This window comes from Falco naumanni, chromosome 5 (assembly GCF_017639655.2).
Source record: "Falco naumanni isolate bFalNau1 chromosome 5, bFalNau1.pat, whole genome shotgun sequence".
NCBI lineage: Eukaryota > Metazoa > Chordata > Aves > Falconiformes > Falconidae > Falco > Falco naumanni.
In genome coordinates this window covers 15,725,240-15,749,204 of record NC_054058.1, presented here as the reverse complement: position 1 = coordinate 15,749,204, position 23,965 = coordinate 15,725,240, and the positions used below count along the sequence as shown (strand labels likewise).

General features: G+C 40.1%; 1 long non-coding RNA gene across 5 annotated transcripts in view; it reads right to left on the bottom strand.

Moving 5' to 3' along the window:
- Positions 1-23,965, bottom strand: part of LOC121089566 — a 119,875-nt gene that overhangs the window by 40,259 nt on the left and 55,651 nt on the right. For 4 of the 5 annotated variants that reach the window (XR_005828257.1, XR_005828259.1, XR_005828260.1 and 1 more), the window contains 4 exons: positions 9,202-9,316; positions 6,232-6,293; positions 2,470-4,944; positions 1,346-1,463 (listed from right to left, as the gene is read on the bottom strand). This is a non-coding gene — a long non-coding RNA (uncharacterized LOC121089566). Of the gene's footprint in view, positions 1-1,345; positions 1,464-2,469; positions 4,945-6,231; positions 6,294-9,201; positions 9,317-10,887; positions 10,989-23,965 lie in introns of those variants that run through there. The other variant, XR_005828261.1, reaches the window with a different exon arrangement.

The window sequence follows — 23,965 nt, the reverse complement described above, 5'->3', positions numbered from 1 at the left end:
TCCTCCAGCTCTCAGTACTGCTGCCTTTCAGTGTCTGGCTTGAGATGCAGAGAACTGGGCTCCTAAAAATCCAGTCTCAAGTGTCTCAAACTGGTCATATAAGTCTGAGATGCTCAGAATTGTAATCATCCTTCAGAAACATAGCTTTAACTTTGTAAACACTTCTCACATTTTCTTAGGTATAAACCCTTCCATAGGCTTTTTTTCCCTGGAGTTTCTCCCCCTGCTAGTGCTCCGATGCATGGTAATGCCTAATTTAGCCTCAGCTTCACTCTAATTCCTTTATTCAAGTTACAGACATATCAGGCACGTAAGAGATTTTAGCTATTCTATAAAAGGAGTGGCTGATGGGAGTGAAGTTGTGCAGCAGATAACTGCATGAAAAGGATACTCTTCAATGTGCCATGGCATCCATAAGGAATAAGAATGGAAAGTAAAATCTAATGGAGTAGAAAATAATTCAGAGATGAATCAGTGCTAAGAAAAATCTATATAGTTAATGCAGTTTGAAACCAAAATGCAACACACTCGGGTTCTATAAGTTAGAGAGAGTGATTATTTTTTTAAATAGACCTGTAATGAAGGTAGCTTTTTATATAATGTCACATACAGCTGACATCTATGCCATTTCAAACACAGTTTATAGCACAGCTCCACTTTGTTGAAGGCAGACAAGTATTTTCCCCCACTTCACAACAAATTACTTGTCTATGAAAACATTTCATGATATTACTTGCCATCTTTACACAGCATGAAATTGCCTTACTTTCTTTTGTTACGTATTTGGAATGTAGCATTTTTCTTTTGGCTGAATCACTTTTATTTAGGTTGAAAGTATTGTAAGCAAATTTAGTGCTTGGAAAAGGAGAGGCTGGTAGCCCTGCCTTCAGACAGGTATGTGATGTGGACTGTCCACAGACCTCGATGAAGCTTTGTCTGCAGCTCCCACCTGACCTGAGACACCTGGAATTGGCTTTCACCTACCACAAACTGAGGTAGGTGTTTGTGTGTATAAAGACAATTTATGAGAAAGAAGTTAATTTAACCAGTGACCTTAAGTGTCGTCCAAGAAGAAAATACATGTTAAAGGGTTCAGTAATACTGAAGAGAATGAAAGCCCTATCTTTGAAATCATTGGAAACTGATGGATCTAATTGTATTCTCAAACTTAGTATGATAAGATGTAGCGTCCTGTAACACAGTGTCATGATCTAAGGTCACAATCATAACAAAATGAAAATTTCTTGTGCAGTGTAATCTATTGTCATTCACTGCACTACCATCGACTCTGTAATCCCATAAAAGATGCATTATTGCAAGAGCTAATCATTTAGAGTTGTCTTACCTTGCCCAAAGCTGCTTAAAATCTTCTGGGGTGATCAGAATGCCAAATCCGAACAAGACTTGCTTCAAGTCCCTTGGCTGTATAATGCCATTTCCTTCACTGTCGATTCCTGAAAATTCTGGAATGTAAAAGAAATCATCACTAACAAGAACCAACAAGTTTGACAAAATGTTTGATCTCTCTGTATGAGTAATGAATAACGGGAATTGAGAGAGAGAGATAGAAAATCATGCACGTCTGAATTTCATCTTTTAATGTTTTTTCATTTGATTTTTACTGTTTCTTACTTTCCACTACGGGTGTGCAACTCTCAAAAGCTTGAATCGGGATTGACATCACAGGTGCTTGGGTAATGTACTCTGTGTGGAAAGTTTCTTACTGATGGCAAGCACAGGGGATATGAGCATGAGAAGTGTCCATGCAGCTGCGGTGTGCCCACTGCCGAAGCATGCCAGTGGAAGATGAAGGCACTGGAAAATGGCACACCTCCAGATTTTGTCCTCGTCTTGTTATATACATAATATGAATTAGATTTTGCTTTGGGGTTTGGTTGCTTGGTTGGGTTTGTCAGGTTTTTCACCATTCATGTTTCCAACTGAGACTACCAGTACCACCATTGTCTAATCTACACAAACATTTAATGAAAAAATTATATTCATTTTTCTTATGCTACTCTGTTGTCCCAAAGGTGGAAATAATCTTTATAGGACAGTTTTGTGAGAGTCTTTTTGGATGGTGTAAACATCGTGGTCAATGCATCCCTGTGCTGGGCAACACTGGGTGTCATCATAGGAGCAGGTGTGTGTGTGGGCAGTGTGTAGTCAAACAGGTCTCAGGTGAAGCTCATTACTACTCTTACAACAAAAACATTAAATAAAACCAACAATAGCAAAATATGAAGAAAGTGTTAAAAATAACTATAATAACATCTACTACATAATCAATGTTACAAAAATTGAATATTATTCAAACTGATCTTTTTTTAATCAGATAGTAAGTTTTTATCATTAATGAGCTATTTTGCAGGGGTCTCTGAATATTTATAGAATCTGAAGATCAACATTGCATAATGTTCTGAAATCTATTAGTGCTACTTATTTATTTAAAGAAAACATTCCTCTTACCCTTGCTAGGTCATGCCATCTGGTTCTTGCTTTGATAACAAGGTAGTAATGAGCGTGATCACAAGCTAGCTCTGCATCCATTATCATCTGTTTTTTTCCTCAGAAAAGGAAAAAAAAACAAACAACTAACTATGTTTTATGTTAGTGGGATCTTTAATCTCCACAAGTTTCCCTCTTTTTTGTTGTTCTTCATGGTAGTGGTGGTTTTGTTTTCTAGTTTCTAAGATACCCATTAAAGACTGTTACTTCACATCTGTGTAAACTTAATTCTTTAAATACTGCCTTATTTCCCTAGCTGCAGGTTAGCGAAGATGTTTTAAATTTTGTAATTCCCTATTTATTTTCAAATCAATGTTGTTCAATTCTCCCTCAAACTCAAGAGCCAGCACAGATCATTTATACACATAGAAGGAAATGTTAATTATCTCAGAAACAATTATATCCTGGAGTGACTCCAGGAAGATTATCCTTGATTTACATCAATAATGTAGATCAAAACTATCTTTGTGAATTTCCACGACACGGCTGGGGAGTAAGACCCACATTTGAAAATTCAGCCACCATTACAGGTGCCTAACTTTTGGGGGCCTGGTACTTCTAATTGAATCCAAGCATGGGGAGGAATATGGGTGCATCAGATTAGGATCTGTGTGCTAAGCAAGGATACACCTACCTGAGAATCGAGGGGACCTTACGTCTCACCATTCCTTGAAATAATGTGCTTTCCTTCACCTGAGAAGCACAGCCCTTCTTTTGGTGCCCAATTATCTTTAGCTTTTCTAAGTGCTTCCAGTTAGAAAACTGAGGAAAGGCTGGTCATTTCTCTTAACACACAGCTGCCCGCTTCATGCTGCATCCCAGCACTCATTCCTGCTCTGGCTATTGCTTTGTAAGGAAATGTTACAGACATACGGCTTCAGAGCCCGGTTCAGCTGAGCTCCAGGAATACGCTTCTTGGACAAAGATTCTCAAACAAGAGGCAGAGGTATATTGGGTCTGTAGACCAGGTGAGGTGCAGTAACTACATGTGATCTACCCACCGAGTTCCTGTACCACCCAGGTGGGCACAGAGCAGAACTTAGGTCCTGGAGAACTGCAACACTGCAAACTCAGCCATCCCTGGGCTCCTGGGGCTCTGGGCCTTGACAGCCTTTGCTGAGAGCTCTGTTCAGATTTAGAAACATGAATGCCGCTTTAATCTATTTCAGGTGCCTGGGAACCTTCTGGGTTTTCTCCACTCCCACTGCTAGAGAGAAGATTCCATAAGCCTAAATAATCAACCCACAAAAACAGTCTAAAAACATAACTGGGAAAATGCAAGTGCTCTTAAGGCTTTCAATCACTATTTTCTTTACTGGACTTGTGAAACAATAATAGTATTTGAAATAAGGAAATTCTGTAGCTAAATTCAAAATGTTTCAATTTCTAGCAAAGTCCAAACTGAAACGGAAACAAGAGCATGACGGTAATTGGTCTCAGACTCCAAATGTTTGCAAGACTCAATCATCACCAGTCTCCTTTCTTGTTTTGAACTGATGTCCTTGATTCATTCAGTTGTCCAATTCAGGAAAAAAGAAAAACAAACCAAGCAGATAAATATTACTAACATCAGAGCCAGGAGTAATGCTGCAAAAGACAAATAAAAACTGGGAAATAAGCCTATGTGTATATATCACATCTTCACTGCCACAGCGGAGATGAGTTGCTGATTGGGAGCATTTTCAGTCCTGCTGTATCTTGTCGTTATTTTTATGATTTTTTTCTCTGTTTGCATAGTTAAACAGAGTTTCACACTGAGGTTTTAGAATGAATTTTTTAGTGCTGAAATGCTTTATCATTAAAGGTCTGGGGCATGAGCCTCTGGTCTACCGTAACATACACTGATAATACCAGCCTCAGAACTGACAGACACTGTGCCAGGCAGCGAACTACCCTGGCTGCTCCTGAATTCAAAATAACATCTGATTCCCAAACCACGTCCCCAGCTCTGCATGCCTGGAAGATGCAGCAAAGTTGTCCTGTTTGGAGGCTAGCTCAGCTCTAAGGCTGCATCTCAGGCACCAGTATATATGCTTGACCTTACAAATTTAAGCAGTCCCCTGGGGTAGTTCTGGCATTTTAACCCAGTACTGGATTCAATATCTAATTTAACAGAGTCATAAATCACTGAGAACTTGGTAAAGCTACACAGCTTCAGCTTGATAAAGACATTTTTAATAATGTCTTTTTTTTTCAATTATATCCAATACAAATTTTCACACAGCATATTCATTTCTGTAAACGCATCAGATTACTGTAGGTACTACACAACTTTTTCTTTCTTACTTGTGAGATGGCACGAGCCAAACTCCTTGGTTTCTTAGGTGTGGAAGAGTTGATGGAATTCTTGGTAATTTAACATGGAGGTCAAGTTCGTTCCCCACAAACCAAGTAGGTGCAGGATTTCCTCACCTCAAAGATGAAGTAAAAAGATGTCTGGCAAAAGTCAAGCACATTAATGATACCATCATGGTTACTGTCTGTTTCATGGAAGGCAGAATAGGTGTCCTAACAAGGAATATTTAACTAAACATATTTAACATGTCAACTACATATTTTTAAACATAAATAACAAATGTTTGCTCTAGACTTGTTTTGACAACAGGCAAGTATTTTAACATAGTTTGAGAATACAAAGCATTTATAGCACTGCCTTACTAAACACTTGGGATAGTCCTCAGTAAACTGCAATCTTACTGCTTTCATCTCAAGCATGTACAGAAAAATAAGTAAAAAGTAGGGAGCATCAAAAAGCGCCCAACATACAAATTTACAAATTCACCTCCACTTCCCATGAGTACTATACTGAGAAGTATCTCATTTCTACCCTACCCTACCCTTAGAAAACCTGTGATGGAGAGAGGCTTTACAGCAATTGATCTACCAGCTGAATGGCATCTCCCATTAAAATAGGTAAGATTGTTCAAACACCTTTAAAATGGTGCAGTTCTTCAGAAATCTAAAGTAATGCTGATCAATATGATCAGCTTTGCTAGGCGTGTCCAAGCTGGTTTGAACAGAGGATCCTTTTCCTGAATGCTGATTTTTCCACTTCTCTCAATGAACAGGGATGGGATGGGATGAACCGAGTAAAAAGGGTATTGACTGCAGCTTCTCTCCTTTGTAAACTGTGATCTCTCTTACTCTGTGCATATCCATGGTAGGAATTCAAGGAGTACGTTCTAATGGTAATTACAGAAAATAATATGCAAACATAGAAAAGTTGGAAAATAACTCTTGATTAAGCCCACTGTGTTGCAAACTTTAGAGACTAAGAACATCTTCTTGAAAGATCCCTCTCATCAATAGATGAACTGTTCAATGAATGAGTAGTATAGAGATATTCTTTCCTAATTACAGAATCTTTAATAGCTGTGTTCACAAAAGGATGGGAAAAAATAACTTGGATCTTACTTTCCTGGCAGAGGCTGCAGAGAAGACAATTAGGGGGGGAAAAAAAAGTTTTGCCTTGATAACTAAAAATATTTGAACTGGAAGTTTCTGAGAACAAAGATGACATGAAATCCAACATAATTTTTAGAGTCACTTTCCTGACAGCTCCTCCAAACCTATTTTTAAAACAAACGTGTGTATCAAAATAATGACCAGCTTCACTGCCAAAAGCAAACCATGGCTTGATGTATGCACCCCATAGACTTCCATCATTTTGTGATGATGTAAGTTGATTGAGACATTCTTCAGCAGTCATGTAGTGATATTTACCACCATTTAGTCTGTGAGATGGCTATCACATAATGGAGCTCCTGGCCCATTCAGTCTGGCATCTGCAATAATGAAATCAAAGTATAGCAAACATTGAAAAAATATTAAACGTATCTCATAAATAGCACAGTAATATAACATAAAACAAGAAACCCTGCAATCATATTCTTTACAGCCCAGACATGGCCAAGTCCAATAGCTGTATGCAGAATTAGTGGTGTCTACCTTATTTACAGTAATGGCCTCAGCTGCTATAATTTTCCCAGCACAAGGTGGGAAAACTTTCTTCTCAACTGAAGAAAGCACAGCTGAAGCAAGGTCGTTTTCTTTTGCTTTAGCCTCTTCTGATGCCTGGTTGCTTTGAGGAGGGGAGGTATCAGACTGGAGGAGGAGAAAAGGAGCACCATGAAAGCTGTGACTTGCTGTCATATTGCCCACCTGTCTCAGTAAGGGAACGCAGGAGCTGCAGACAGTGTCAGAGAAAGCAATTTGTTACATCTTTGACTGTATAGCACAGCCGCTGCGTGCTAGACTATTTCCCCCGGAGCAATTCTATCCTGGCTAAGCCCTCCTCCAGTTTGAACCAATGCGAGCTATTTCAGGAGATCTGCCATCAAAATACTCCTGACTTAACAAAGCATCACCCCTGAAACTATTTCAGCCTGATGTTCTGTTCTGGCAAGACTCAGTCCTGCACAAACAGCAGCTTCATATTGTCACAAGTTTATTATCCCACAGCCCAGCAGGATCAGGAAAGGGTGACAGCCAGATTCCCAGAAGGGCACCTAGGTACTTCCAGTCCTGAACGGCTAAGGTACATTTAGGCCACAGAAAAGCTATTTTTGTCACCATTCCATATCTGATTCCTTCTGCTCATCATGCAGTGATACTCTAGGAATCTATTTTGCCTTACTTCTGAGGAAAAAGATACCAAGCATCTTTTGTAGCCTTTTGAGCATTTTAGAATTTTTCTGCATCGTATGAGCCATATAGAGAAGTAAAGTAATTCCTGTCAGATTTTAGAATAGGAAGAGCTTGCAAAGAAAAATGTACACACTGACATTTCACTATACCGTACTTGTGATTGATAAGAAAAATGCTAAGTTAATGGTCTGTTCTAAAGGAACATTTCTTTTCTTTTTAAAAGATTTACATACACCGACACACAAGAGCCTGTACAACTACACCAAAGAATCACTAAATAGGATTCACTGCGTTATTTTAACTTCTCTTGATTTTACCCTTTAAATCCTACTCCCCCCTACAGACATTCACTATCCTTCCCTTTTTTCAATTCCAGTTTCTATTGAAGTCTAGTCAATACAATTTGTACTTGTGTTATCTTCCTGCTAAAGCTTATAAGAAGAAAATCAGGTTTCTTGTTCTGTAACTATAGATCACTCTCCAACTCAGTAAATCACAAATCATTGAAAAGCAAGTGAGGAGAGCTTTTTCTTTGCCTTCTGGTTTCTGAAACTTCTGATTTATATTAAATGTACATCACACTTCCTTTTAAACTATAAGATACAGTAATGTATGGAAAGAAAAGCTGTGATTCTTATAATTGGCAAAAGCAAAAACTTTAAATACAGACAAAACAGCGTTGATTCTTGATTTATATCAAAGAGCTGGCACACTAATTTTCCTCAAGGTTAACCTGTTGTGAATATCTTTTATTAGGCTACTGGATGAAGGTGCACATATTTTGGAGGACAGATGATTAACTGGATATATTCACAAAGTTCTAAACTTCTAGGCCAGAATGAAGAAAAACCTAAATATTATGTCAGCCAGCCTCGAGTCAGGTCTCCCTCTCGTCTTAGCTCTGAAAGCTAAATAATGACAGCAGAAAATAACAGTAACAGTGTGGGGGAAAAAAATAACACACACCTCTAAGAAAAATAACAGAGACATACTATGGAAGTTAAAACAGGCCTTGAAGCTAGTGTCCGAACTGCTGTTGACTTCAGTGGCACCAGACTTAAAGCATAAGTACAAAAGAAATTAGAAATTAATAATTACTTACTAGCTTTAGTCTGGACTCAGGATTCTACCCTGAACAGTCAGTTCAGATTCATCAGCCTCATTGTTAAGAGTCGAAAATCAAACCCCTTACTTACAGTGCCTTGAAATCAGTGAAATTACTGATGGGGTATGGCAAGTAGCTGAGGTGAAAAAATGTGCTCCCAAATTATGAGTATATTCCTCTGGTACTCATTCCTCAGAAAATAAATCAATGAAGACCACCTCACTGTACTCACTGTATGGGTGGACCATATATCTATATCTACACAAACAGTAAGTCATCCTCTCTCTAATAAAACTATCAATTAGATTACAGATAGCCGCATTTCAGCATTCTCTAGTAGCAACGTCCCTTAACAGTTTTAATATTCAAAAGCAGTACTTGAAATTAAAACTGTGAACCTATAAGTAACTAGATTACACTACAGAGCTCCAGTTGTATATACTGCCACTAGAACTCATCACTAACGGCTTACTAACAGATCTTTCTTTTCTGAAAGGAGTAGTTACTGGCTTTTGGCTTTTTACACAGAATCAAAAAAAATTGATGGACATCACTACTATAAAATCATCTACTGTAATTTAAGATACAACATAATTCCAAGACACTGAATAAGAGTTAGAAACCCTGGGCACAAGGATCTACTCAAGGCAAAGCAATCAGTCACTTACTTTTTGCAATCTGTTAGTGACAGCTCCATGGCACCTATCTGTGGACCTTCAGTTAGTTTACATCCCACATGTTCCAGTTTCCCTCTCGCCCCGAGTTAGGTACTCAGCAGCTTAGCTGGATCAGAACTACAGACAGGAAGATCATGCATGTGCTAAAAATCCTATCACTGATCTTTTCCTAATTTCACCAATAACATTTCCTCAAAAGAGAAAAGTTCTGGATCTTCCAGGAAAGGTTTGCTTCATGCTTTATTGCTGTTAAAATTCCTTTACCTTCCAGTATTGCCACAAAATCCAAATAACTCAACCCTCCATCTGGTAACCGTAGCATTTCTGTTAGCAGATTAAATTCACTGTCATCCATTGGCATGCCATGATCTTCCAACACCTGTTAGAAGAGAAATAAAGTTAGTTATATAAGGGCCTGTTTTCTTGCTTAATATACCATTTTGAATACTAAATATCTGGGTGGTTTATCCTGTGACTTAACTTGAAATTACTCTGAAAATTGATCTCTCTTCCTTACATTTACAGTAAGCCATTTAAATATAGATTTACTCTGTACCACTTTAATTCTATATAGAAAGAGACACAGAGCAAAATTTGACTATATTTTTGAGACTTGCATTTTAAGCAAAAGCACTGAGTGACAGGCTAAGATTAAACTTCACCTGGAAAGGAAGAAGTGCCAGAAGAAATTACATTAGCTCGTTTAGAAGACTGGAGGAAAACTGTCATTTGCAGAATTTCCTGCTACCACTTTTCCCCACAAGCCTGCCACAACTCCCTCCAGGACAAGAAATGCTGCAGAAAGGATTCAGACCCCTGAACCACATACAGCTGCAGTGAGGTGGAAGGCACGATTCCTTCTGCATTGCTGCTCTTCAAAGCAGATTTGGGGATCCATTTTGGCAAGGAACTTTCTGATCTTCCTCCATTCCTCCCATGTCCCAATCTCTTTTTTTTTTTTTTTTCTCTTTTTTTTTTTTTTTTGGGCTTGTACCTTTCTGCATCTAAATGGTACAGCAGTCTGGAGTGGTTGCAGTCTGCCGTTGTGCCCCTCAATGTTACCTGGCAGTCAGCTGTGGAGGGGTCTATGGGTTTCTTCTACTTTTCCCACCTCCTGTTTCCTTGAAAAGTTGTAGTTTTAGCCTCTGCTGCTGCTGCTGCTGGCTTTTCTAAAACCTTTCATTTCCTTCAGCTGCCTTGTAATTCCTGATTTGGGTCTATTTCTTTATAACTATCCTGCACACCTCTGTCCTGACTTTCCAAGTGTTCCTACAGCAATTACTCTTGCCATTATATTTTATTTAATTGTACAGATTAAAAGAAAAAAATTCATTAGATAGCTGAACAGCATAAGGATTGTTAAAAAAAGTGAGAATAATTAGCAAATTATTATTCCTTTCTATGAAGGTAAAGCTTCTGGATAAGCAAACACATTTTATGTTCAGTTGAACAAGTATTTACCATCAGATCAAATACTTAATAGTAATGATAAGGAAATCTGGCTGCACAAATCCAATCAAAGCTGAAGAGAACCAGTCACAATAGTAATGTTGGTGACTACAGTTTCAACTACTAGTACTTTCATCTAGAAGAAAAAAGTGATAAAACTCTGACAAAACTGCATACAAGATTAAGTCATGTTAAATTGTATGACTAGGTCATTGTCCTGTGCTGAATGGCTCACGAAAGACAGTTTCTAAGTCTTCTTTAAAGGAAGAGGATTGGTGACAACCTTACAGGGAGAAGACACTGTAATCCTTCACACAAGTGAAGGCACACAGACAAATTGTGGATGTTACCCCAGGACCCCTGACTGAGCTTCAGTTATTCTCTTCCTGGTTTTGAACTACATTAAATATTGGACAAGTCCAAGGGTGAAAAGGCACGGTCTGTCCTACTTGCCCAGTTCCCAGGAAAGCCAGGCCAGCAAAGCCAGAGGTACTAGCTTACTCTTTGGTAAAGGAGGTGGAGTTCAGCATCCCCCTTCACTAACAAGCCTCACACCTTTGGCACTCCACAGGCAAGCAGCTAGAAGGTGTCGTACGCTGTAAGCTGTAAAGAAAAACACAGCAAACTGACAGTATAACCCTGCAAAGGTTAACTGGTGATTTTATTTCTGCTTTTTTGAGTTATTCAGGCATATCAACATCAATTACCCTTCAGAGGAGTGTAAGGGTGCATTCTGCCCACTCCCCTAATGCCACTGTAACATAATGTTATACAAACTTGAGGGTAGGAAGGCTCTGCAGAGGTATCTGGACAGGCTGGATTGATGGGCTGAGGCCAGCTGTATGAGGTTCAACAAGAAGTGCCTGGTCTGTGCCACCTGAGTCACAGCAACCCCATGCAATGCTACAGGCTTGGGGAAGAGTGGCTGGGAAGCTGCCTGGCAGAAAAGGACCTGGGGGTGCTGGCTGACAGCCGGCTGAACGTGAGCCAGCTGTGTGCCCAGGTGGCCAAGAAGGCCAACAGCACCCTGGCTTGTATCTGGAACAGCATGGCCAGCAGGACAAGGGGAGTGATTGTCCTCCTGTACTGGGCACTGGTGAGGCTGCACCTCAAATGCTGTGTTCGGTTCTGGGCCCCACACTGCAAGACACTGAGATGCTGGAGCGTGTCCAGAGACGGGCAGTGAAGCTGGTGAAGGGTCTGGAGAAAAAGTCCTATGAGGAGCGGCTGAGGAAACTGGGGTTGTGTAGTCTGGAGAGGAGGAGGCGGCTCAGGGGTGACCTCATTGCTCTCTACAGTTCCCTGAAAGGAGGCTGCAGCACAGTGGGTGTAGGTTTTTTCTCCCAGCTAACAAGTGACAGAACAAGAAGAAATAGCCTCAAGTTACACCAGGTGAGGTTTAGATCGGATATTAGGAAACATTTTTTCACTGAAAGGGTGGCCAAGCATTGGGACAGGCTGCCTGGGGAGGTGGTGGAATCACCATCCCTGGAGGTATTTAACAAATGCATAGATGCAGTGCTTGGCAACATGGTTTAGCGGTGGACTTAGCAGTCCTTGGTTAACGGTTGGACTTGATGATCTTAAAGATGTTTTCCAACCTAAATGATACTATGATTCTATGATTCTATGAAATAAACAGACCTTATCCACTTCCAAGTTGGGCAGACAGCTTCTGCCCGTTTCTATGGCTTTGCCTGGAATAACAAATCAGAACACAAGTATGCTTTTATGTTTATCACTACCACACTATGCTATTACTGGTTAAGTATCCTATTCCACCTCTGAGGACAAGCCACTCTGTCCAGCTGTACGGTAGCTGCCTGGCTGCTTTAAATGGAGCCATGATCAGAGTAGCAGTTTCAAATGTGCCAATAAGGAGGGTGGTGGCATTGGCACACCTGCCTAGCTACAGAATCAGGATCAAGTCAAAAAGCAGTACACCACTGTAGATCACTTTAACTTCAGTGGCACCCCAAAATGCCTCACAACATACCCACCCAAATGCACCTGGGACATGTCATACCGCCCACGCCATTTGCAACAATGTGATGTATCAAAAACATCTATATGCAGCTGGCAGATATGATACACAGAGTCCTGCATACTTCTGAAGTGGCAGCTGGAGACCAGGGGAGATTCCCCACAGTGCCTACAATGGTGCTAGACACCCATTTTGAGATGCCCTTATCTACCACAGAAGCTCTACAAGCTCTTGGGTGAGAAGCAGCTGTGCTCCCAGGGCAAGGATTGATGAACATCTTGGTAGAAGTGTCAGGGAAATTAAAGCAGGAAGAAGTGAAAATTTCCAGTTGGAATCCCACCTAGACAATGAGGTGGAAAACACCCTTTCTTTTGCAAAAGCTGCAGAAATCTTTAAAGACCACAAGTGATGTGGTTTCAGTCTGCATGTCACCTGAAAACACACATGCCCAGGCAGTTCCCAGTGACATAAGTAGTCTGTCACTTCAGTTCTGACAAGGAATCCCTTTTAATCACCCTTATTCACACAGAGCTGTCATCCTCGTTCATTCCAGGGTAGGCTTATTTCACTCAGCACAAGGCAGGGCAGAACAGGACTATTGCAGTGAAGCATGCCCCTTTTGACTGATCATAATGAGCAGCAGCGGGGCAGAGTTCCCAGGCAGTATTCCACCCAGCTGGTCTCTGCTGAGCTTGCAGTGTCCAAGAACATCACAGTGCAGCGATGCATATACCTGCTGCAGGTACATGATGATTTTTTATCCTTTGTACATTGCCAAAACTTGAGAAATGCATCATCCACAGTGTAATAAAAGAACAATGAAACCACAAAGACTAACTGTTCAATAGCTTCTGGTGCTATACAAATATCTTAAATGTGAGTTGTATACAGACAGCCAATGCAGAAGAAAAAGCAGCAGGTAGAATGAGTTTGTTCTGCCTAACAGTGACAAAATGCATGTTGCTGCATTAGCTGCAGGCAACATATAAGCCTCTTAGGTATCACATTGTAGTGTAAATCACAACAACCAAAGCCAATGTCCCAAAGGTATGTGCCACAGATGGCAGATTTGTATGGGAGGAAGGGTTGCAGCTTAACGTATTCCAAATAATTGTATTATTAACAAGAAAATATTAAGAAAAACGGAAAATATTTTACGTGCTTTGTCCTCCCTCTTTCCCTCCCCTTCATTTCAAAGCAATTTTATTTCCTGCACATAACTGCAGAGAGATACCCACCTGGGGGTAAGATGATGTGTGGCTGAATGCAGCTACAGTGTTCGCAGGGGAAGGCTCTGTAGTAACAGCCTTCATCCTGTCGTATGGTGTAGAGCACACACCTCATGGGCCTATGCCGAGAAGGAGAGAAAGGAAGGCAACAGCTTGTCACCCCCTCACAGTCAGTGTATTTGTCCCTGCAACAGTAGCTGGTAACAACATACACAGTCCGTGGTACATGGATGCTGAATCAGAGTAAAGACAGAACGGGACAAACTTTCTCAAGGGAATATGCAGGCCATTTTCAAAGGTTCAGTTCTGGTTTAACTCATGCATCAGCGCCCAGACAAAGGGCAGGCAGAGCGTGCATTACTGTCATAACACTATTCAGCAGCACATCTTGCTTAAATCTAGGTAGACTAGGAAAATGTTACTGCCATCATGTCTCTTTTCCTGCCCAGTCTCAACTTTCAGCAAAGGATTTTGCTTTGAAATGTAAAAAGAAGGAAACGTACAGCTGGCTGTCAACAGCGTTACAGCTACAATCCCAAATCCATGACCTCACAAGCCTGTCCAAAGCACAACAGGCAGTCAGATAAGCCATTAAAGCTGTGATGAGCACTAGGAATACCACAGATAATGCTACCTTAAAAAAGACACCTACAAAATTCAGTGGGAAGTCTTGGCAAGTAAGAACTATACAATTTCAATACATGTGTGTTATTGTGGATCTTCTCAGCACTGAGATGCTGTACCCAAATCAGCTAACTTAATATCAAAAGCCATCCAACATCAAATAATTGCTTTGGAAATTTACAACATGATTAAAGCCACTGAAGTCAAATAAGAGCTACAGAAAGGTTCTCCTCTCCTTTTGGTGACCAGTCTACACCCTGAAATGCTACTAGATGTCCGGAGGAGATTTCCTGGACACAAACACTGCAGGCTCCTATGAAAGTAGAGCAAAAGTGAGCAAGAGAGCCGGGGACCCCAGGGGGTGCCATAGTCCCAGCACGATAAGAAGCCACACTGCGGTCCAAGAGTGGTTCAGAGGAAGCTGAGGCTCAGAGATCTCAAAGACAGTATACAATTAGCTTGGGTCATTCGCCCTGAAGTGTCATGCTGTAACTGTTAAGAATCTTATTCTTCACCTACCTATATCAGGTTCCTACCAGCTACCACTGTGGAGTTGCAAAGAGGGCTTAAGGACTCTTGAGTTAAGGCTTTGATAATTCTTTAAGGTATGCCCACTCACTTCATACAATAGGTGTGTTGTTTGCTGACATTAGGCCCCCAAGTCCCAGCTGTGTCTTGCCAGTCCCAATTCATACATGTAGTTTTTGACAACTGGGAGCAGCTGAAGTTTTCAAGATGTAGGGCTACTACAGGATGACAATTTTATGTCTTTAAAGAGGAGATCCTTTCTCATGCAATAACCTACATAAGACCTGTTTAGCTTACCAGTAACTGAAACAGTCCTGAAGGATTTAACTTTACTTATGTGAGCAGATACATTGCTAAGACAGTATCTTTCTGGGAAAAGTACAGGAGAGAGAAAAATAGGTAACATCTTTCCTACCTTCCACAAGCCAGCTTTATTAGTTTTCCCATGTGATTGCTTGTTGCAGGCAAAAAAGCTGTCTTTAATAGTTGCTGTCTGTTTTATCACTCTGCCCTTCTGCCTTTTAATTACTTCCTCAACAGTTCTGTTCTGAGCATATTTACTAGATTGATCTTCAATCTACTTGATTCTAAAATTGAAAGATTGTGCATGAAGACAAGCTGCTTATTTTTTGTAGTTTCAAACGTTTGATACAGCAATAATGACCAAGATTGCTTCAATGACAAACAAGACATAGACATGGAAGAAGCTTCGTTGATGCAAAACAAAATGATAGGTTGCCAAGGCCCATCTTGTGCAAACATTTCTTATGTATAGCTTGCTTTATAGAAAAGAGAGAGAGAAGAAAAAGAACCCACCCCAGAAATTGACTGCTACTGCTCTGAAGTGTTTATTTTGCAAATGAAGACCTCCAAAGTGAAGGCTTATTTTCTAAAGATCCCAAGTTTCTACATCAGCTAAGGAGCCACCTTCATCCTTTAATATCTTCTCAGTTAACATGAGATGGCTAAGTTACCATGAAAGAAGTTAATGAAAGTCTTTCCATTGATTTTAAAAGTAAAAAATATCTCTTATGATGTTTTCTTTCTTCCTGTATCCCAACTAAACCACTTCTATGCTTTTTCCCTTTGGAGGAGTGGCCAGAATACCTTTCTTTCTTGGGCCCTATAAGAAAGTCCATAGATATGGACTATATAGTCTTCTTGCTGAAATACCACAACCTTCATCAATAAGCCATTAAAATAAATAACAATTGAATATTTTAAGACTTTTAAAGATAGAAAATAAATTAAATTAAAGGGTATGTAATGTGCCCCACTTGCACCTTTTACATCCATTATGGATTTACTATAAGCCATGAAAAGGAAAGTTAGAACAATTATTTTTGTTAAATTTTAGAGAATGTATTTCCATATAAGCAAAATGCAGAAATATTCAGCAGTCTTATTTTATAGATTTATTAAATGTGTTTTATAGTATTCCTTAAACTTGAAGATAATCTTAACATTTTAAAACTTATTCTAAAAATATGCTAATGAAAAGAGTTTTACTTTGATCTGAGCAGCACACAGAAGATTAACTCTAAGCCTCCCAAAAGGGATCAAAAGATTACAGTGCCTGGTGACTACCTCCTAAGGATCTCAGATGGACTCATCTGCTGAAGGCACCTGGTCTTCTGAGATATCTGCTCCCTTGCCTGAATGTAGTTACCAACTTTACCTGTCCCATCCAACTGATTATTCTATCATCCTGCCTATCAACATAGGCCTTGTATGAACGACCCTGAGAAAATGAAAAAGTAATTACAGGACAGGTGATGCAGGTAAACCCAAATGTTCTTTATATCATTCCTCCTTACTGAAGTTCAAGACTGAGGCAAAGGTTGGATGTATCCTGGAAATAAATGAATGATTACTTGTAGGATGTTATCTAAAAGACCATCTGCCCTGTCAGGGGCTTATTCGCAAAAAGCTCTCTTTATCTACTAGCTTTATAACCTATTAGGGAAGCCTTAGACCAGATTGAAGAAAAGAGCTGACATAAAAGCTCACAGGAAGGTATTAACCACAGCCACTTAGCTGGGGACCTAAAACTACTTGGAATAGGGCTATACATTGCAGAGTCATAGAAAAGACAAAAGCAGACAGAATGGATCAAGCATGCTGATTGTCAGTACATGAATATAAGAAATGTGGTATAAAAAAGGGAACCTGGAAGTCCTTATGGTTCTTGGAAGATCCTGAAATCTTACAGTTCTTAAGCCTTATTTAGAGTTCTACTGATAAAAACCTATGAGAATGAGTGCTACAATCGTAGGATGCCTACTATATATCACCGACAGGGAAAACAGGATTTGGATTTGAAGCACTTGGAGATTTGGAGATTTTTTTCTAAGAAAAGAGAAAAAGAAGCAAAATCATCCAGGTAAAAGAGCTGGTTGTAATTGGTTGGGTAATGATTACAGTAGAAAACATGTTGTCCAGCAGATTTGCAGAATGTGTCAGTGACATCCTGTTGATGCTGCAAAGTCTAGTGAATAGCAAGTCTTTCTAAATTTTATCCTAATTAACACAGAGAAACTGCTTGAAAAGGTGAAATACAGCTTAGGCAGGAACGATGATGGAATGACAGAGTTTATGACACCTGTAAAGGAAAGCAGGAGAACAGTGAAAAAAGTAGATTTCTACCTTCTCAAGAAAGTAAAGTCTCATAGAAAATGGGTCTAAAGGGAAAATAACTTAAGGAGAGCTGGCAGTGCATCAGTGAAACATGCCATCACAGTATAAGAGAGAAGCATGAGTATATATGACCAAAACCTGAAAGGCCACAACACAATGTGAGATTCAATATAAAAAATATCAAGAGCAATGAGAACTCATTCTATAAATGCTTCAGTAATATAAGAGGAATTGAGAAAAAATTTGGCTTTCTATTCAACAGAGAAAGAAAACTACCAACAGATTGCATTAAGGGGGTGAAGCACTTAAAGCCTCTTTTTGTATCAGTCTTCAATAAAGAGTCAATATAAGCAGGCTGCTTGAACAAGTAATACTAATAAAAAATAAGGAAAGAACAAATTACAGAATATTGCTGTGTATTCATATTGGTTCTTAAAGAACTGGCTAAAGTTGCCTCCCAAATTTATGCAGAAAAGCAAACACATGACCTAGCTTAAAAAAGACGGAAGGGGAAGAACTGGAAAGTTACTGACATATTTCTAAGAAATCTATTCCTGCTTTCAGGCAGTAATTACAGAGTCACAAAGAGTTCAAAGTCTGTTAAGAGACAGAAGGGCCACTAGGGATCCTTGAGATCTACCCTGATTTCAGGGAAGATAATAATTTAAATTATACTCCCCTCCTAACAGCATCACTTTTACCTTGGTTTCCTAGGGAAATAAGAATAACGCAATCATCCTTTTCATGCCCATCTGTCAGCCTTTCCCCTAAATTTGGAGTCCATCTACCAATTCCAGACAAACTTGAGCGTGGTGGGGTCTTCAGATACAGTGGTTACAAGTTTTGTGAAACTGACAGTCATGAAAAGGAGAGAAACTCTTCATTCTCCTGGTTGGGAAGGCAGGGACTTTATCTTTTCTGTTTGTTAGCAGCTAGCCAAGCAATCAGCATATGTGCCTCTCTGGGCTAGCCATGCACTGTCTCTTTCCCAGCTGGCAGCTTGAAGTACTCAGTGAGAAGTATGTTCTTTTTCTACGTTCAAGTAATAAGCTACAAGTACATTTACCAGCCGTGTGAGGCACCAAGCCCTACTCCCTTGCATGTTTCTGTATCTCTGAGGTTGGGTTGCAAAGTTCTTCGTTCAGGCCTGACAAACCCAACCTAACCGTCTACTCTAACACAGCAGCTCTGGGTGCCAGAACGCTTGCTGAAGGTGTGGATAAAGCTCCAGATGGTGGCTCAGCAGAAGTTAGGGACAGAGATATTTATTAGTGAGGCCACTGATTAATCTTGAGTTTAGCGTACTGTGTCCTATTGACAGAACTGTATTGCACGTTGGTGAGTCATCTGTATTTTTTTAACTTGCCAGCTCTCTGCTTTGACACTCTTTCAGTAGAAAAGGCATCGAACCTCAGTAAAAATAACTTTGGAGAATTTCTGAAGGATCTTTTGACCTCAAGAACAGGAAGGGCAAGCTCAACTTGCAGAAAACAAACAGGTTGATTTTTTGATTGAAGTACTGATCATATTCTGCTCTGGGGACAATCTTGGAACGTGCCTGCAGGAACACTCTTTTCCCCAAAAATATTACATAAAAGGATCCAGCCATAAGGACTTAGATATTTCCTAGTGTCTCACAAAAGTAAATTAGGAAAGAATTTCAGACAGAGGCAGTTTGCTAAAGTCCTGAAGATTAAGATGAAGGCCATTGTGGAATAGAATCTTTCACAGGTAGAGAGAATCTTAATTACAGGTGGAAGGATGTGGAATTATCAAGATTCCACCTGTTGCAGACCATTGGTCCAAAAATCACCACTTTGGTAAGAAAGAGGCCAGGCTTGCTTTCCTAGAGACATCATGTAATATTTCTTTTCCATTACCAGTCAGAGCCACACAGCACCCCTTACACAAGGAAAGAAGTTATAACAAGTTTCATTTTAGGAGTTTTAGGAGGAGGGACAGAAACCTTGAACTCCAGGCTAGAAGGCTTAGAAGGTGTTGGTACCAGAATTGACTTGAGCACCACAGAACATCACTGTGACAAGAGGAACTGAAGGGAAGATGTAAACCACTGCTTACACTTACAGAAGGAGCAACTCATCTGACATAGCTCCAAGACAGGAGCTGAACATATAAAGGTTCTGTTTTAAACTTGTCAGAATGCCTAAATCAACAGTTCTTGTCAATGTCGTAAACAAAAAGTCAGGCTTCGTATGTTTGCAGCATGGTCCCAGCTTTCTGCATAAGTGATTGACTCACTTCTGTGCAGTCTTGACACAGTAAAATGACTCAGACCATGTGCCTGAGAACTTGTCTCACATGGACTGGTGGCAGGTAGCCCAGTAACACTTCCAAATATTTGACATCTTCCCAGTAGCTAGCAACTGACCGCACTGTATAAAGCAGCTGAAAGGCCTCGTAGCCAACAGTCACCTTGGTAAGATTGTAAAGGAGATTGTGGTCTTTCTTAAAATATCCCAGAAAGCTTGTATCATTCCCAGACCTGACTAGGAGAAACAGAAGGATGTCCCAGTGCCTGAGGGGCCTTCAGAAGATGGGTAGCATGCTCCTCCTCTGCTTTGCCTTTCTACAGCAGAGCTTGGCAAAGAGTGGTAAGTGAATGCTGGTGAGTGCAAGCTGTCCTTCGGCAGGGTCCTTCAGCAGGCACTTGATTCCTCATATTGCCAATTCCAATGCCAAATATCCACTGCCAATTTTTCTACATTCATGACAGAAACATGAAGGTCCTGGTGGACCCATAAACAATTTTGTGAGAGACCTTTGCTGCAGGTTGCATTAGGAGTGGCACTGAAATTGTTATTAAGGGTCAGAGCTCAGGGGCCACTGTTTATACCTGTGTTTAGTGTCCCTGCAACATTCAGCCTCCTTTGAAAAGTGTGTGGAGATCCTGTGTCAAGGCTCTGGGACAACAGAACAGAGACAACAGAGACAGGTTTTTAGAGCCATAGGAATAAGCTGCCAGTTCTGATGTGTGAATGCACAGACAAGGCAATCCCAGGAGCCTGTCTGGAGGGGATACAAACGGGGACTTAAGAAACACAAAAAGGTCAGATCGTTGAAGAGGAAGCAAAGAAGTCTGAGGAGAATCTGGGGCAAGACAGGACATACTCCCGTCCTGAGAGGTATTGACAGAAATGTGAGCTTTGCATAGGGCATTCTGTTTTATGTAATACCAGCCTGAAAATGCAGAAGGATAGGCAGTGATCGTGGCTGTATTAGAGTAAAGCATTATCTGGACTCAAGTGAAAGGAAATACATGTGTCTCGGGCTTGACTGTACATGTAGATTCTCATGCAAATAGAAGAAAAATATTTCTAAGAGAAGCTCATCCCATTGCAAGGGAAAGTTCATTGTGTGTGTCCCACCCCACCCCTCCCAGATTATGTAGGTGTTTACATATATTCAAAAATAAAAAGTGAGGAGAAGCAACAAGTCATACATCTTTGCAACCTGGATGCCAGTATCAATGATGCTGGTTCAGTTGGAGGCTGTAGCTATGGCCTGCGCTAGTCACAGCTGTCAGATGTGCCAAAGTTCCTGATCATCTGAGAATGTTCAGATCCAATTCCTGAATAATGAGCTATACTGATTCTACAAAGGATCACAAGCTTACTCTTCAGACATTATCTAGAGGGCAAACCCCCAATTTTTGAATGAAGCAGTGAGATATAAACCTCGCGGACCCTGTAAAGTGAGCTCAACCGTTTTTACCTGAATCCTAGAGCCTTTGATGAATGATTCATGTGTGGTTGCTCTCCTGATGTAATACTTTGAGTGTTGTACAGTTCTGAATGTATCTGCAAAATGAGAGTCAGCCTAGGACAGTACTTAGTATTAGAAAAACAGTATGTATCCTCAGTCCATCTGAAAGACTCCATTCTATACATATTTTTTCTTTACATTAAATAGAAAATTGTCTGTAATAACAGTACCTTTTTGAAAGCTCTGTTTGCCTTTTTTCTTCTCTTTGTTGTTTTTCTTTTGATATATGTGAGCTGATACCATTTATGTCACCAGAAAGAACAGCAACTTTAAAGTTATCCAAAAGCATCTTATAAAAGATTATATCAGAAGAGTTATTCTTGTATTTATAGCGTAACCCAGATAAAATAAGAATTTAAAATAATTTGAGAGGTTGAGAACAATGTATAATACAAATGTCTTAAGGCAAAGATGATCAAAGTAACACATTTCCTTCCCACGTACAGTTAAGGACATTATTCAGAAGGTTATCCTTAGGTGCTGGAAACTATCCTTCCCAGGCTCTTTCTGTAGCCTACAGAGAAAGCAGGAACCTAAGTTAAGCACTGTATCACTGCCTGGAAGAGCTCCATTGACTTTAGAAGGAGCCTAAGGACATAAGCCTCCCTCACCTACGGTTACCCTCTGTCAATGCCCTGCGTAATGAACACTTGAATGATATGGTGGACACTTGGAAGAAACTTAGCTTACTCGACATTGACCTGTCAAATTCAGCTGCACTGGTGGAAGAGGGAGCTAAGATCACAGCCAATGCACAACTAAATCTGTCAGAAATCATCAATGAAAGCCCTTGTTTACCTTAATGTGTTGCCTGGCATATCAACATGACATGAAATCACTAGCAGCCTAAGTTAACACTCCTGGATGTGAACCTTTGCAGCCCAGGAACAGACACACTCTTCAGCCCCTTCTGTTATTCTGACGGTAACTTCCAGTGAAGAGGTCGAGTTGGTAGTTCCCTGGGCCTGTTAAATTACCCTCTGAAATCATTCCCATATAAATTAGCGGAGCTCATGAATCAGAACTCTTGTCATCACTGTGTCACTGCTTCATTGAGCTGTTCAGCCTTCCAGGTTTTCATTCATGTTCATAAACCTTTGGGGCATTCCTGGATGAAAGCAGAAGGCTCCTGTCCGTGTGCTGGGGATGCATGGAATTTTCTGCACTCCACTTACTGCAACCAAGTGCCTGTTCTATTTAGAATGACACTGAAAAAATACCTGTGGTAAAAGATACTCGTAACTTAACATGTCAAGTGCCTCAATGCCTTCCTTCTGAAAAAAAAAGGGGAAAAAAAAAAAAAAGAAAAAGAAAAAGAAAGAAATCAGAGCTTTCATTTATTTTGGGAAATCTAATCCACACCATATACACTGCAGGGGAGAAAGTGTCAGGGGGGTGAGAGAGAAGGGAAAGAGTCTCCATTTTCTAGTAATTGTGAAGCTCTGCTCAGCTAAAACAAGTGTAGCCTTCACAGAGAAAATGGCTGTCAACACTACAGAGCAACATCTGCTTTGTGAGTCTAATCCATAAAAGGCTTCCAAATGCCCTTAAAAATTGTTCCCTCTTTTCCTCAGTCTGAATGTCATCTCACAGGAAGCCATCTGGGACAAGCATGCCAGCTATTCTGCTGTAGCGATAGCAGTATTGTCCTCAAGTGCCTCAGGATGAGTCACATCAATGCAAAAGTCCAATTATAGTAGAAGCCCCCCAAAGCAGAAGTATCATTTCAAATAAATAAGACTGATGTAGCTGAACCACTGGAATTCAGAACGTAATTCAGTCACTTCATCACCTTTTGCTCAAAACCCCTGCATCCCTTAAAGCACCCATGCTAAATCCCCAATCTGGTTATGACATTCCCAGCACAGATGTGGTAGTCTTAAGCCCAGTGTGTATGCATTTAGAGGAGTCAATTACTTTTCTTTTTTTTTTTTTTTTCCTTATTATTTTAAAATACAGCCTTTTTAAACCTGGCATTTCTTACCACTTTAGAGCAGCGAATGAACAGTGCCATCCACTGTTTCTCTGCATAATCCACAACATTTTCCTAGGATAGTCTTAAATAAGATTTAGTATACAAGTTAATGAAACAAAGAAATACAGATTGGTAAAAAGATGCAAGTCAAAACATATTTTAAGGACTCAGGATAAATCACAGAATGACAACTCTAAAAGCAGATTACAACAAAGGATTTTTTTCAAAATATCTCCTACCTGTGGATGAGCCATTCTGACTTAATTATCTATGTTGTTACTCATTTATCCTGAAACCAAATACTGCTCCAACCAAGTAGGCCATCTGTTGCATTGTTGAGTACAAATTCCCCTTCATCTTATTATCAGAATTACATTTCTTCTTCAGTGCGGTCACCAACTCTCTAAAGCATGACCCTGATGAATGACACTGCTAAGAACAGGTGCTTTTAGGAATATTTACTACAGATGAATTAATAATATGGTGTGAATAAGACCCAGTTTTCATGGACTGAACATGGCCAATGCGAGACTATATGTCCCTGAATGTCTTTGACAATGGAATCCAAACCTTATCTTTTAGATGTATACTTTACATGCTATTCCTATAAAAGATTCCAAACTCATCCCATCTGTGGTGTCGCACAGCTTGCTTTGATAAGCACAGATATCTGCACTTTTCAACAATGCCACAGTTCAATAATGCAAACATGTGTATGTGCTTGGTGTTCACCGTAACAGAAATCCTAGAGGTATTATACCTGCTTCTTCCTGCTTTGCTAGAGCACAGTCTCGGTGTTCCGCATTTGGCTAGACTGAT